Here is a 13,247-nt window from a genome sequence, read left to right on the forward strand (position 1 = left end):
TTAAATCCAATTTCCTGTAGTCAGAGCTTTTACCCTCAGTTTTATTTTTGTCTTAATCTTTTGCAGTGCTTGAGTTGTAAATTATAACAAGGTAACATAGGAGTTAGGGTAAGGGGTGTCCTTTTGGATGTGGGGAGCTTTTCTAATTGTTACAAGAATGTAAAAAAAGATTACAAATGAGAAACAGATGTTTGGCTCATCCAGGTAGATTGGAAGCTAGAAAGTAACCGATCCAAGGCTCTCATCTAGTTGTCTTTTTTAAAGAATTTAGGATATTGACTAACGTTTTCTAGACTTCCACAACCCTGGTGTAAAAAAATGCACTCTCTACTCAGTTTTAATTGCACTTTCTGTACTTCTGTACTACACTGTACTTTCTACTTATTGTAAGTGTGTCCTCTGGTTTGTTTTTCACTATTGACTCTGACGAAGTGCACTGGATTGGCTATGATTATGTATCTATGATTTTTTCTAGAGTTTCCAAATTTTGACTAGTTCCAGGACCTGGAGTGAAGTGGATTTGTAATATAATAGTAGATGGCAGTATCAGGAAGGATGTGGCAGTCTTTGTTTCATTGACAAACTGGGCCAGTCGCCAGTTAGTTTCTATGTGTTGGTTCCCTGTGCTTTGATTTGTCAGCCTCTCCATTGTATGTTGCTGCAAGTCTATCACAATTTAGGAACTGTATTAGTTTAGATGTAGTTTAACATCCAACCTCCCCATCCCCCATGAAAAGCAACCCAGGAAATCAATTAAAGTTTCAAATAAGTTTTACCTTGAATGCGTTAAAGTATACCACCAATCTGATTAACATAATTCGAGCTCCACTTAAATTTCATTTGTGAGTGTAACTGTCATACTGGCCACCTGCCCCTCTCGATATCACAGACAGTTTAAAAGGCATGCCCAACGTTTTTGTAAGGAAACTAGAGTTAATATTCTTAGATTACACTGATAAACAGTATATGACATCTGCACATAGTAATGTAAACCGTTAGTGTGCAGAAAGGCTTTTCAAATCAGCTGTTATCATTAACTTCATAAAGATGTAAACCACATCAAAATAATTATTTTAAGAAAATGTTTACAGGGATGTTATTCGTAAAGATATACTATTAATCATTCCAATTATTTATGTTACTAATGTGTAAATGTACATTTTTGAGACCTTACTGAAATGAATCCCAGTGTTTTGTAATCCAATTTGTTATGAAAACAAAGCATCTGAAACTACTGTAACTTTCAGGTATTATTTGTCTTTCACTGCTTGTCTGTTTATTTAATGCTTATTTCTGCCTGACTATCAGCTGATCTACCTGCTTGCATGGCTACAGGTGCTGTCCACTTTTTTTTGTAACCATGTTATTTTACTGTGATGCACAGTATAGTTATTGGTCTTGACATTTTATGGTTGGTAAGCATGAGCATCACTCTCTGAATGTCTAAATCGCTGAATGTTTATGCTTCCCTGCCTTTTATTATCCTTTTTTCCATCAGAATCTAAGACTGTCTTTACTGGCTAAATGCATGAGGAGAACGTCAGTGGCCCATTTGCAGAGGTTGTCTGTCTGTTGAGCTTTCCGCTGGCATCGCCACACCTCCCCTCTGTTTGGCTTTACCTTTCTCTCTTGGCCTGTTTATCCTCCCTCCTGCCCATTTACCTTCATCCCCACCTATTCATCATATTGCAAGTGCGTGCTTTACTTTGACAATAAACGGGTTTTGCACAAGGGGAGCATAAATCATCTGTGCTCTGAAAGACAGAAGAGGGGGGGGGAGATGGTAATGCTGCTGCTGGTAGTGAGGGGGGGGGGGTTAATAAAACAAAAATAAGCTCAACTCCTGCCCCCCCCCCCCATGGATTCAATCCTCTTGGTTTCAGTGACAGGCTTGTCATCTCCCTCCAGGCCCTCTCACCCCCCCCTTCCATTCCCTATTGCAGCTATGATGGAACGTGGGAATTGAATTTCATTAGTGCAGGCTCCCATTTTGTATGAGATCCACTATATACAGCCAGTCTCTCTCTCTCTCACTCTCACACACACTCCCTCTTCCTCCCTCCCTCTTTCCATCTCTATTCTGAATGCAGTGCAGCTCCTCCCTCCACCTTGCACTGTCCTCACCCCCCATCTCTTCTCTCTCGTCTCATCCGCACTGATCTATAGGTATAGCCAGTGTGTGTGCTTGCATTGACATGTGAGCACATTTTTGGAGGTAGAGGGCAACACTCAGCACTACTGAGTATTCAGCACTAAATCAGAACGGGGGGTTTGGATGACTTAGTCACATACCTTGCTCAGCCCCCACCCCTTTTTAAAATCTTCTAGCTTTTTTTCCCTCCAAATCTGTTCTCTTCAATGGAATCTTCAGTCTCTCTTCACCACTCAGAGGCATTTGGATTAAATGTTTAGTGTGGCAGCATGAATTAAAATTTGGAAATCTCCAAGTAACGCTGGTAAGGTCTCTTTTTTTTACACATTCCTTGTAAGGAGGGGTGGCAGAAAAGGGAGGGTATGAGAGCTGAAATTTAGAGAGGAGACAATGTTTGTTATACTGGGATGTGGGGAAAAGAGAAAGAGAGCTTACTGAGCCAGAATGCAGTATCTGTGTTTGTATTCAGTGTGAATACCTAGATTGTTAGGGCATGAAGGAAAGCACTCCCTGTGTTGCTACCTGATATTGATCCACTAATTAATTACAGCACCTCTTTCATTCTTCACTTAACCCTTTTTAGGGCACTGGTGCTGTAGGTGAACTGTATTGGTGCTGCTTCGCCATTGAGGTGCGTGGGGAGTACAGTATATGCAGTAATTGTAATTTTCTATAATTGACATTCAGGTTATTAGACACTCTGAACCTTTCAAGCTTTACCTGCTCTTGCTGATAAAGCAGGAACATGATGACCACAAGGATTGCTACTCTGTTTTCCAGAGACAACTTCTAACATTTGATGTTCACTCTGACCTATCTAATGCAATCCAAGTTGCATTTGAGACAGGTGAGTGATGGTGTGCTTTTGCTTTCAATGTCCCAATTAACATAAACACCCTAAAGGTTCTGAGGATGCTGTATCACACACTGGTGTGATAGAGACTTTTGCCAGAATGCTCTAGAAATGTTTACTTGCGGTCTTGTATCTGTGTGTTGGGGGGTGGGGTGGGAGTACACAAACAACTCTTTTAAAGTCCCAGTGTCATTGCATTAAAAGAAAGTTCAGGTTAAAAAAATCTTCAGATAGCACTGAATTGAATGGAAAGAAATGCTGTTCTATGATGAATGTTTTTTTTAAAAAAATATTTCCATGCATTTTAATTATTTTATTTAACTGAATCCATGGTTTCTTAACAAAGTGCACTTTGGGATTTAAAGCCCTGACTTTTCCATCACTTGTCAGCAATCACGATGTACTGGATGCACTGAAGGCAGCATTTTTTAACCACCAGCTGGGAAGCACAGTAGCTGGAGGCATAATGAAGAGAGAGCAGGCAGAGAAATTGCCTGAATGGCTGTTGGCACATTCACATCTTCAGAGGGGGAAAAAAATGAAAAAGCCAAAGCAGATTGATTAGGGAAAATACTGCAGACTGCCATCCTGCCTTTCTTCCACCAAACATCAATATTTATTGCATTTTCTGTTTCAAAGAAGAATTACAATAACATGGAACAAAAATAATAAAGGTAGAATCAAATTACTGTCTTATTTTTTACATTTACTGGCTAGATATGGGTAATATCAAATGAAGTTAAACCATACATGCATTAACCCATTTCTGCCAAGTGTTTATAATAAATTGGTATTAGGAGAGATTAAAATGCCCAATTTGTGTCTCTGTAGGCTTTAAGCTATGGAATTTAAATAATAAATCAGAGAGGTATAGTGGATTGAAAATATTGCACTTTAGCAACTCAGCACACACAGTGCAGACTAAGGTTTGGTGTGAAAAGCAGTGATCTGAGTTCTGAACTGAACAACAGTTACAATCTTGTACTAATTCTTGATTCTTAGTGGTTGGGCTTCAGAAGTGGGTTGCAACTGGTCTTTAAAGCTCAGTAGTGATGAGAGCTAGTTGTCTGGAAGGTGGCAAGTATGAATTTCATGGTATTACCTTTGGCTCCAAAGTGGTTGACAATTGGTTTCAGTAGTAGGTGCAGTGCTACCATCTCTTAGATCTTAAGAATAATGAGGTTCTCAATACTAGGCAGCTTAATTCTGTTTTTCAGCTGTGTATTTTCAAGAGAAAGTGCTTAAAATAAAAAAAAAACACTAGCTTTTTAAATGAATGTGTGAATGTAATAACTGTTTTGCAAGATGAATCTGTTTTGATATTTGTCTTTGCCATAGTATGTACTGCATTCACACAGCTGCTATGGCACGTGCTGCTGCACTGCCCATGGTGGCACCCCTGAGAAATTAGAATGGGTTTGTCTTCAGTGTTTGGCTTATTGTATGGCAAACTGACGCAAAACGACCTGGACAGCCATCTAGATGCAGAACTGCATTTACAAATAGCCAATGTCAAGGACTAGCACAGGCCTTCTAACAATTAACATGTCCAAGTTTGTATTGTTATTATTTAATTAAAAATTCTCAGTATTTCATGATTCAGAGCTAGGCCCCATTTAGGCAACTTAATGTGTGATATTGACCAATGCAAGGAAAAAAATAACATTTAACAAACTTTGAGAACAATTCAAGTGCTTGCTTAAAATATAAAATGCATTGTAATACTGTATTGGTGTAGAATTTGCTACTCAGTATTGTATGAAACAGTTCTCTTTAAGGACTCCTATCCTAACATACATTTCATTATGGTTAACTGAATTTAGACCACAGTGGGAAATGTTCTGAGGTCCTTTTTTCAAAGATGCTTTTTAATGGAATTTATTTTAAATCATCAGTGCTGATCGTTGCGGTAAATTGGAAAAACAAATGAACTCTCATAGGATTTGTCAATGCGCACTGTGATAACAGACTGCTTCAAAAATGTTTGATCCACCAGTAAAGTGTTTGAAAATTACTGGAGCGGATTCCATAGCCAAATTTATGTTTATAGAGTGGTTGGCACCTGACAAAATTTGCAAGGTCTGCCCAACAACACTTCTTTAGGGATGATGACGGGAAGTTGAGTATCTCTGCAAAAAGTCAAGGAGTGATTACTTTCATCTTTTGCAGCTCTGATGACACTTCTGATGAGATTTTATAGGGCCATTAAAATGTGTTTTTTTTCCATTTCAGTCTTTCATCTTTTACTGATTTGTATCAGTTTTAAAAGAGGATAATGCTGACTTAAAAAAAACCCTTTTGTTCAATTTCAGTGAGATGTAATTTGTGATTGATAATTTTTCATCATCTCTGGCAATGCAGCAATGCTGTAATAGTTTATTTCGGGAGAAGAGCTATGAAAATGCCTCTCCTATTTGCTTTCCCAGCTAAAGACAATGTCAGTGTAAGGTGAGCTCTGTTCCAAGAAAATCAAATGTGCCTAATCTTTAAATTAGAAATGGTATTACAAGAGTGCACATGTTTCTAAGAGTGCTAAGAACCTTTTGCAGCTGTAAGTAATCCATGAATGAATTTTTAAGCCTTGCTGCTTTTGTTCACATAATTCAAAATAGAAACATAATATCTGTAACCTTTCAAGTGCTGTTTTTAGAATGGATTCAATGCAAGGATTTTTGGGAGAATATTTGAACAAACTTTTTTTTTCCTCGTTTAAACTTCCAAGGAGGAGGCTGTTGCGTCTGTCACACTTGCATGGGTGTTCAGAGATAATTGATATGAGGATCTCAGTTGATATGGATTATTAACAAATCAAAGTATGCTTTTTCTTTATACAGTACATATGTGTGCTTTTGACACATGACTCCCACTTTTTATGTTTGAAGTCAACATGTGAACATTTCAGATTAGTTTTCTAGCTGGGGTACAAGTTTTTCAAATCATATTGTTCGTGTAAAGCTGTGATGAGGTCAATTTTAATGATGTAAGAAGAAGATTGTATCTAAGTGCACAGCCAGTCAATCTCTTGGGTCTTTATCACAGTGGGGAATTAATTGCCCCTTTATTTTACATTATTGAACACAGTAACCCTTCAAGTGAATATCAATTTCTTAGTTGCTTCTCCCCACAGGGAATTAATTGCCTCCCTATTTAACTTCAATGCAAAGAACAATGTAGTAATGATTGTACAATAGTAGGTTTACAGTTAAGGATGGCGGTAACCAGATTCTATCTTATTTAACTGATTGAAATCAGCCTTGGTGCTGTAATAAAATACACATCTTAACTAGTTCTTAAATATCATTTGACACACTCTTTAAGATGTTAGTGGTACTTACAATGAACCCAAAAGTGATCAGACCTAGATATATTGCATTTATGATTTCGGTTTGTGCCTCACACTATAGTTTGTTTCATTACGACCTATTCACAGAGCTGTAACTCTGGAGGAGGACTAAAAAGGTGCATTCTTTTATTCGTTCTACTCTCTAACTATTGTAATTTTCCTATATGAAATGTTTGAATTGAAAATACTTTTATTTTGCCTTGCATTAATTAATTTTAAGTTGATGTACAATTCTATATTAAATGTTCATTAAAATGTGTCTTATTACTTGCAAATTACATGATTCATAGGGCAGCACTGAAAAATAATTAAAGAAACTCAAAATACTATATACTATATATATAAATTCTATCATAGGTGGTGGCTAATGTACAATTGTAATTAATGTTAATTTGTGCTTTGCAATAAAAGCGTTTTTTACTTATCAAACTTTTTTTAAAATATTCTGATTTCATTATAAGGATGTCTCAGTTAATATTCTCAAATATTCACAAATACTTGTGCATATGCAGATAGAAACTACTGGAATAAATGTTTGGAGCTCAGGTTGCAAGCAAATGTTCAACAGAGAACGTGTGAATCTTTAATTAATCCATCTTTCATTTCACTAGCCTGGCTGTAACAAAGTACAGTTTTAGTTAACAACTGTCACCAGTTTTTCTTTTGAATGCAAATTCTTAAACCATAAAATTAATCTGAGTATTTAATTGAGCTGGAAAGCAACACATAATGGTCCTCAACTTTGAGCAGACATACAGTAGTACTAAAAGTTTTTATATTTAATCTAGATCTGATTTTTTTCATCAAGAAGGGAATAGACAATCAAATCTGACAGAAATGTATACTAAAGCAATTAAGAAGAATGCGAAGTGAAATATTAATCCCTGTCAGGTACTGTATACAGTATTTTGTAGATTTCTTGCACTTTAAAACACATTAGGTAGGAATTTTTCATATGAATATATTTAATTAACCATCATTCTCAAACTTTGACCTGTAGAAATCTCAATTCAATAAGCTGACCACAGCTTGACAAAACAGACTTCAGTATTAATGCATTTATAAATGTTTACAAGTTTTATCTGTAGATATCTTTCTTGGGTTGTTGTGATTTCCTAAATCCCTCCATCCATCTGTCTTTTACAATAACCCATGATCGAACAGGATTTATTTAATGCAAAATAATGCATCAGCATTCATAGCATATAGAGAATCATGTGCATACAATAACCTTAGTCAAAATATTACTTGACTGCTAAGTTTTAATATTTCATTTTGAATTAATATATATAAATATTATTTCATGAAATATCCAACAGAAACTGATTTCTGAATAGTAATGTAGATAAAGGGCTAGGCGGAGATTGCACTGGCCTCATTGATTAAAGATGGACAGCTGGTAATGCATGTAGCTCTCCAAACAGATGCAGAAATCAGAGCACATCAGCTTAGTAGCTCATTTATGTCACATAAAAGGAGTGAGTATCAAAAAATGGCTTACACACAGTGAAAGGCTGAATGTGGTGCAGTAAGGAGTGAGTGAAAATAGAAAACTGACAGATCAGGCATGCAATATTCTCTCATATTAAAAAAAACTAGTCAACATAATATAATTTACATCAAGGGTTTGAGAAAGTGAGCAATAATTACAATTGCTGAAATGATACTATTTATAAATATTGCATGTTCTTTACCATAACATACATTCACTGTGGAGCCTTCCTAGAGATAAGGACCAGCAATTCCTTTTCATTTGATCTGAAAACTGTGCATTAGTAGATTTATTCAGAGGTAGTTAGATGTTGTTATACCATAGAAATTCTTTATAGCAACAGGGGATGCCGTGAAAAATAACGTTTTCTCAAAGAACCAAAATGAAAAGGACATTTCCATAATCTCCTGGTTAAGATTCTTTGCCACTGGTGAAAGTGCTCCAAACCTCGGATTTATTGGAATACAAAAATGAGTTATGGTTAGAGAACTTGTTTATAAACTTTTGCACAAACGTAAAGATATTATTGACTGCAAATATGGTCTCTGTTATATGAAAGAAGAAGCAAGGCCAGAGCCCATATCATTCCACATCACTTTGAGTAGTGCCTGAATAGGGAGATAAGGTAATAATTTCAATGTTATGATATTGCCAGCCAGCTGCATGCTCCTTTGTGTTGTTTCAGTGAGTGGCAGGAGGGGCTTATAATGTAATATATTGTTAGAGTAATAACGTGAAACAGACTTGAACAGTTAAGAATGCTCATTCTCTCTAGAAAGGGAACAGTTATAACTCTTCAACCAATTATCATACCTCCTACATCCCTCCTACAGGCGCTTCTTATTTTGCACTGATCATTACAGAGCTTTACTGTATAAACATGTTTGAATCTTAAAGGCATGGATAGGATAACAAAATACAATAGAGATACTTAGATAGTTCAAAACTGAAGAATAAGCTGATCAGTCTAACCGCCCTAAGCCGTGGAGATATTCAAGAAAAATAATGTGGACACGAAACATAAAAACACAAGTGAATTTATACACAGCTCTTCATCTAAATATCTTCAGACACACCACTAACATAGCTCTGTGGACAATATTTATATTTCTGTTTTCAGCTACATTAAGCATGTTGCTGTTTTTGATTTTGTCTTTATATTTAATGACACATTTATTGAAGCCTATTGTACCTATGTGTGCTGTGACCAAACACTCAACGCTTTAATTAAGTCTCTTATTTAAAATGTTACATCAAAAACTAATCTACAACTATTATAATCCCAACTATTACAATTTTAATAGTGAAATTTAATGTGATTTCTGAGTAGTATTTTTATTATTATATAAAAATAATAATATTTTTATTATTTATTTTCTTGCATTTGTCATGAAAAATGTTTGAGTAGCTAATCGATTTTTTTGTGTTGCGCGATCCTTTTAAATAAAGATGAAAGAATTCTGTTACATTCAATGAAAATGCAAATTACCCAGATTAAATTAAAATGACTATTGGGAGAGCAAATAACCATGTACTGTACAGGAGTCCTACATACAGTACATACACACAAAATCTGATACATGTGATTATTCTCCAGGGACCAATGCAGAGCTTACTTAGACAAGCAACTTTTCTTAATGGAAGAATCAGTGCGTGAAAAAATCTGATAGACTGATACTGGTAGAGAAGTGCTTCATCTGTCTACAGTGTAGGTATGGCACAAGAAAAAACTGTTAGTGCTAATGAAAGGTTAGGCTTGAAAACTCAGAAGAGTTTTAGACTCTTTCACTATCATTTTGCTTACTTCAAGATAAATAATTTAACATCAGTGAAAGTTTTAAAGAAAAAGCATCTACTAGTTAATTAATGGCTTGATGTCCAATTGCCATCACCAATTATTTATTACAACCCTCAGTTCAAAATTGCCATTTGCTAACCTTGTTTGCTCTGGCACTACCTACATGTCAATAATAAGGACTAAGCAAATTTCCCCTTTAAACAGACTGCAGGTCGCAAACTGATTATCGCAGTGTTCTCATCAATTAGGTAAATGTGAATCTCAAGGACAACTTTCCAAGCTGACCAAGTTGTTTCAATATTAAAAGTCTTTGACACAGTCCTGTAAGCACGTGGTCAAATGAATGCTCTGAAATATCTGAATAGTTTGAAATATGGGGCTCAACCTGTGGTGCCTTGGTATACCTACTTTGCAGTTCAGACATGTAATATGACCAATACTTAAACCAACCTCCAAAACATAAAATTCTAACTGTTTTTGCATGCAAAGATAATTTCTTGGCATTACACAGTACAGTATATACAGTATAACCTTCTACTATCAGTCACAACTTTGTATACAGTATTTAGTATTATGAAAATTAATTCAGAAATTAAAAAAATAGTGTTATCACTTTCACAAATATATTATTGTATTATACATTATTATAAATAACAGTGAAAATGTTAAGAAGTAATGCTTTCACACCTAGTCTTTTTTAGATAGATTCCTTCTATTTCCTGTTTGAGGTCAGTATGCATAACATCAGAATGAACTAAACTCATTACTCCTTAAACACATGAAACGCGACCTTGGGGATATCAAAGCATATTGAGGTGCTTTCATTTGAAATATGCTTTGGTGCATTCACACCACTTTCTACAGATGTTAGTGTTGTCTACAGCAATGAGCAATAATTTATTGGACAATAAATCTAAATATCCTCTTTTTTTAGCCTCCAGCAAAATGAAGTACAAAGTATTGTTTTCTGCTTGCTATAAACATAGTTAAAAATGGTAGCAAAGGGTCTGTGTTCCACTGCATTTCACACAAATAAAGTAAAACATCACATCCTCCCACAATTACTTTTTAACTCAGTTAAGTGAATATTCATTCAGCATTCAAGATCTTGTGATAAGGTCAAGAAAAGTTGTTATTTCACTATATACAGTACTTGTTTTTCTGTAATGTTTATTTCCTCAATAGATAGGTTGTTTTGCATATAGCTTCTCTTTTTAGGGGAAACCTTTAACTTGTGGAACATGTTTTTTCCATCTCTCTTACAGTAGTTCTAAATGGCATAACAAATTCAATAAATCTATAGTTGACACATTTAGACACTTAATGTTGTATGTAATCCTCCAAAATGTAGTACTGAAGGTGCAGATAATCTAACCTTCCATGCACTAAGAGGGGGTTTCTTTTTTCACTTCCATGTACAGTACACATCAGTAGAACTATACTGTAAATGTACATGTAAGAAAATAGTGAATAATAGTCCAGTAGACCAATCAGTTACTATTAATATGCCAAGCTTTCTTACCCTTTGGGATAATTTTATTTTGACCCAGGAATTTTCATTTTATTCTTATACTTTTTACATTAGTGTATATCCCTGTATGTGTAATAGCAAAAATAACTTTTTTTTTTCATTCATATCAAATAAGGAGCATTCATTGACTTTGGTAAAAGCATATCAACTTTGTCCAGCATTTTGGATGATTCCTTTCAATGTTGTTGCATTATGCAGTATGAGAAGACCTGCATGAATAATTGTTTTCCTCCTGGCCTTCTGCCAGTCAATGGATAGCTTGAATCAGAATCTTTATTAAATCAAGATTAATAATACTGATCTGAATTTAACTCTACATAGATAAAGACAAATCTTCCACAATGAATTGCAATTTAGAAACATTTTTGTTTTACAATGTAATTTATTTTTCGGAAATTCCTTACTCAGAAATTCCTCTCTCATAACAGTCACATTATTATGTGATTGCGTTACTATTTGTACCCAGGTTGTCATTTGGAATGTAAATGAAATGTACTGAAATAAGAAAACTGAACCTCATGTTTTGAGTCCGCTGCCTGGGAAAGAGTGATGTTAATGTAACTGAAAGGTCACACAATGGGGTGCCAATCAAAGGGGAAACAAATGTATCCTTTCTTGCATCTGTGGCTTGCAGGGATAGGCTCTGGCTCTTCTGTGACCCTGTATTAGACAAAATTAGAAAAAAGTTAGAAAAAGGTGCATGGAATTCTAAAAAATGTGTGTGTGCTATCACTGTAGAGGTTTCTGAAAACCCAGTATTGAAAGATCTGGGAGTGGAAGCAACATGGAAGTGTTTTCTCAAAGTCTAACAAGAAACATTGCCTTTCATTCAAATAATATTCTATTTATTATTACAAATTATATAAAGAAAGGCCACAATACTATAGAAAGCAAATACAAATATGCACTTTAACATGGCTAATCAACATTTCTTTCAGTCTAGTCCATGTTACCATTTTGATAACATTCATCACCGAATAATTATTGTGTTGATTTAGTGACTTGAATGAAATGAAGGAAGACAATAATTGTCCCAAAAGTTTATAATGGACTTTATAATTGTTCACAAATTTGAAATTCTGTCTAAACGCAAAACAGATTTTCCTACTTGACTTTAAGATAGAACTGAAGCACTTGGTTATTTTTATTTTATAATTTGTTTTCCATCCAGTGTACTTGATTTAAGTTTTCAACACTTTTTGCATTGCTTTTTTAAAATATATGACAATTTAAATAGTTGTGGATTTCAATCTGCTCTTTGTAATACTTGTTTATTAATTAAATCAAAGAAGGAATGCTAAATGAAAGTAAATTGAAAGCAATTTGCCATAATTTCATGCAAATGATAATAATAGTTAATCATCCTGACATAATGTTTTTATGTTGTGGAAGTAAAAATGCCATTTTATTTTTTTGTGTGTGTGTGCAAACAGATACGTATCTACAGTATATGCATAGAGCATTTGCTGTCATGTCAGTTTTAGTAGCAATTATTTAAAACAATGTAGGTTTGTTAATTTTATTTTCATATTTCACAAAAATAACAAATGACAATAATGCATTATTTACATATTTGTAAATTAATGTGACAGTTTGGAAAAAAGTCTAACCTTAGTATGACAGTATTTTAAAAATACAGTCCATTAGACAAATCCATGGTAGACAAGTTAACATTATGGTGTTTTTGTGTAACATTAGAGGAACATATTTGTCATTTAAGTTGATCAATCCATATACTCTATGTATTACAGGCTGCTTTTACACAGTGAGCATCGTATGAAAGTGGTCTATGTAGGTCATTTCACAGTTGTCTTTCTTGTAAACACATTTTCATTTCATTTCATTTTAATTTTTAGATGGGTTTAAAAGACTAAAAAGCTATTTTCACTTTAGTTACCCTATACTTAGTAAAGAAAACCACTCATTCAAAAAGCACTGGTTTTATTAGATGTGGACATTCACAGTAACTCCAGATGTCAGAATGCATTAAGAAATTACATCTCAAAAGTCATGCCAACATTGAGCTGAATAAACATAATGAAGAAAACAGTACTGATAGTTCTTATATCCTTATAGTC

At 34.6% G+C, this 13,247-nt stretch overlaps 1 protein-coding gene across 5 annotated transcripts in view; it reads left to right on the forward strand.

Annotated features, from left to right (window-relative positions):
- The window catches only part of lingo1a (leucine rich repeat and Ig domain containing 1a), a 516,838-nt gene that overhangs the window by 365,863 nt on the left and 137,728 nt on the right, over window positions 1-13,247 (forward strand). For 2 of the 5 annotated variants that reach the window (XM_088641271.1, XM_088641273.1), the window contains exon 1: window positions 2,057-2,456. The exons of the other annotated variants lie outside the window; for them this stretch is intronic. The gene's annotated coding sequence lies outside the window, so the exon portion shown is untranslated. Of the gene's footprint in view, window positions 1-2,056; window positions 2,457-13,247 lie in introns of those variants that run through there. 5 annotated transcript variants of the gene reach the window in all.

This window comes from Lepisosteus platostomus, chromosome 7, assembly GCF_059453375.1.
Source record: "Lepisosteus platostomus isolate fLepPlt1 chromosome 7, fLepPlt1.hap1, whole genome shotgun sequence".
NCBI lineage: Eukaryota > Metazoa > Chordata > Actinopteri > Semionotiformes > Lepisosteidae > Lepisosteus > Lepisosteus platostomus.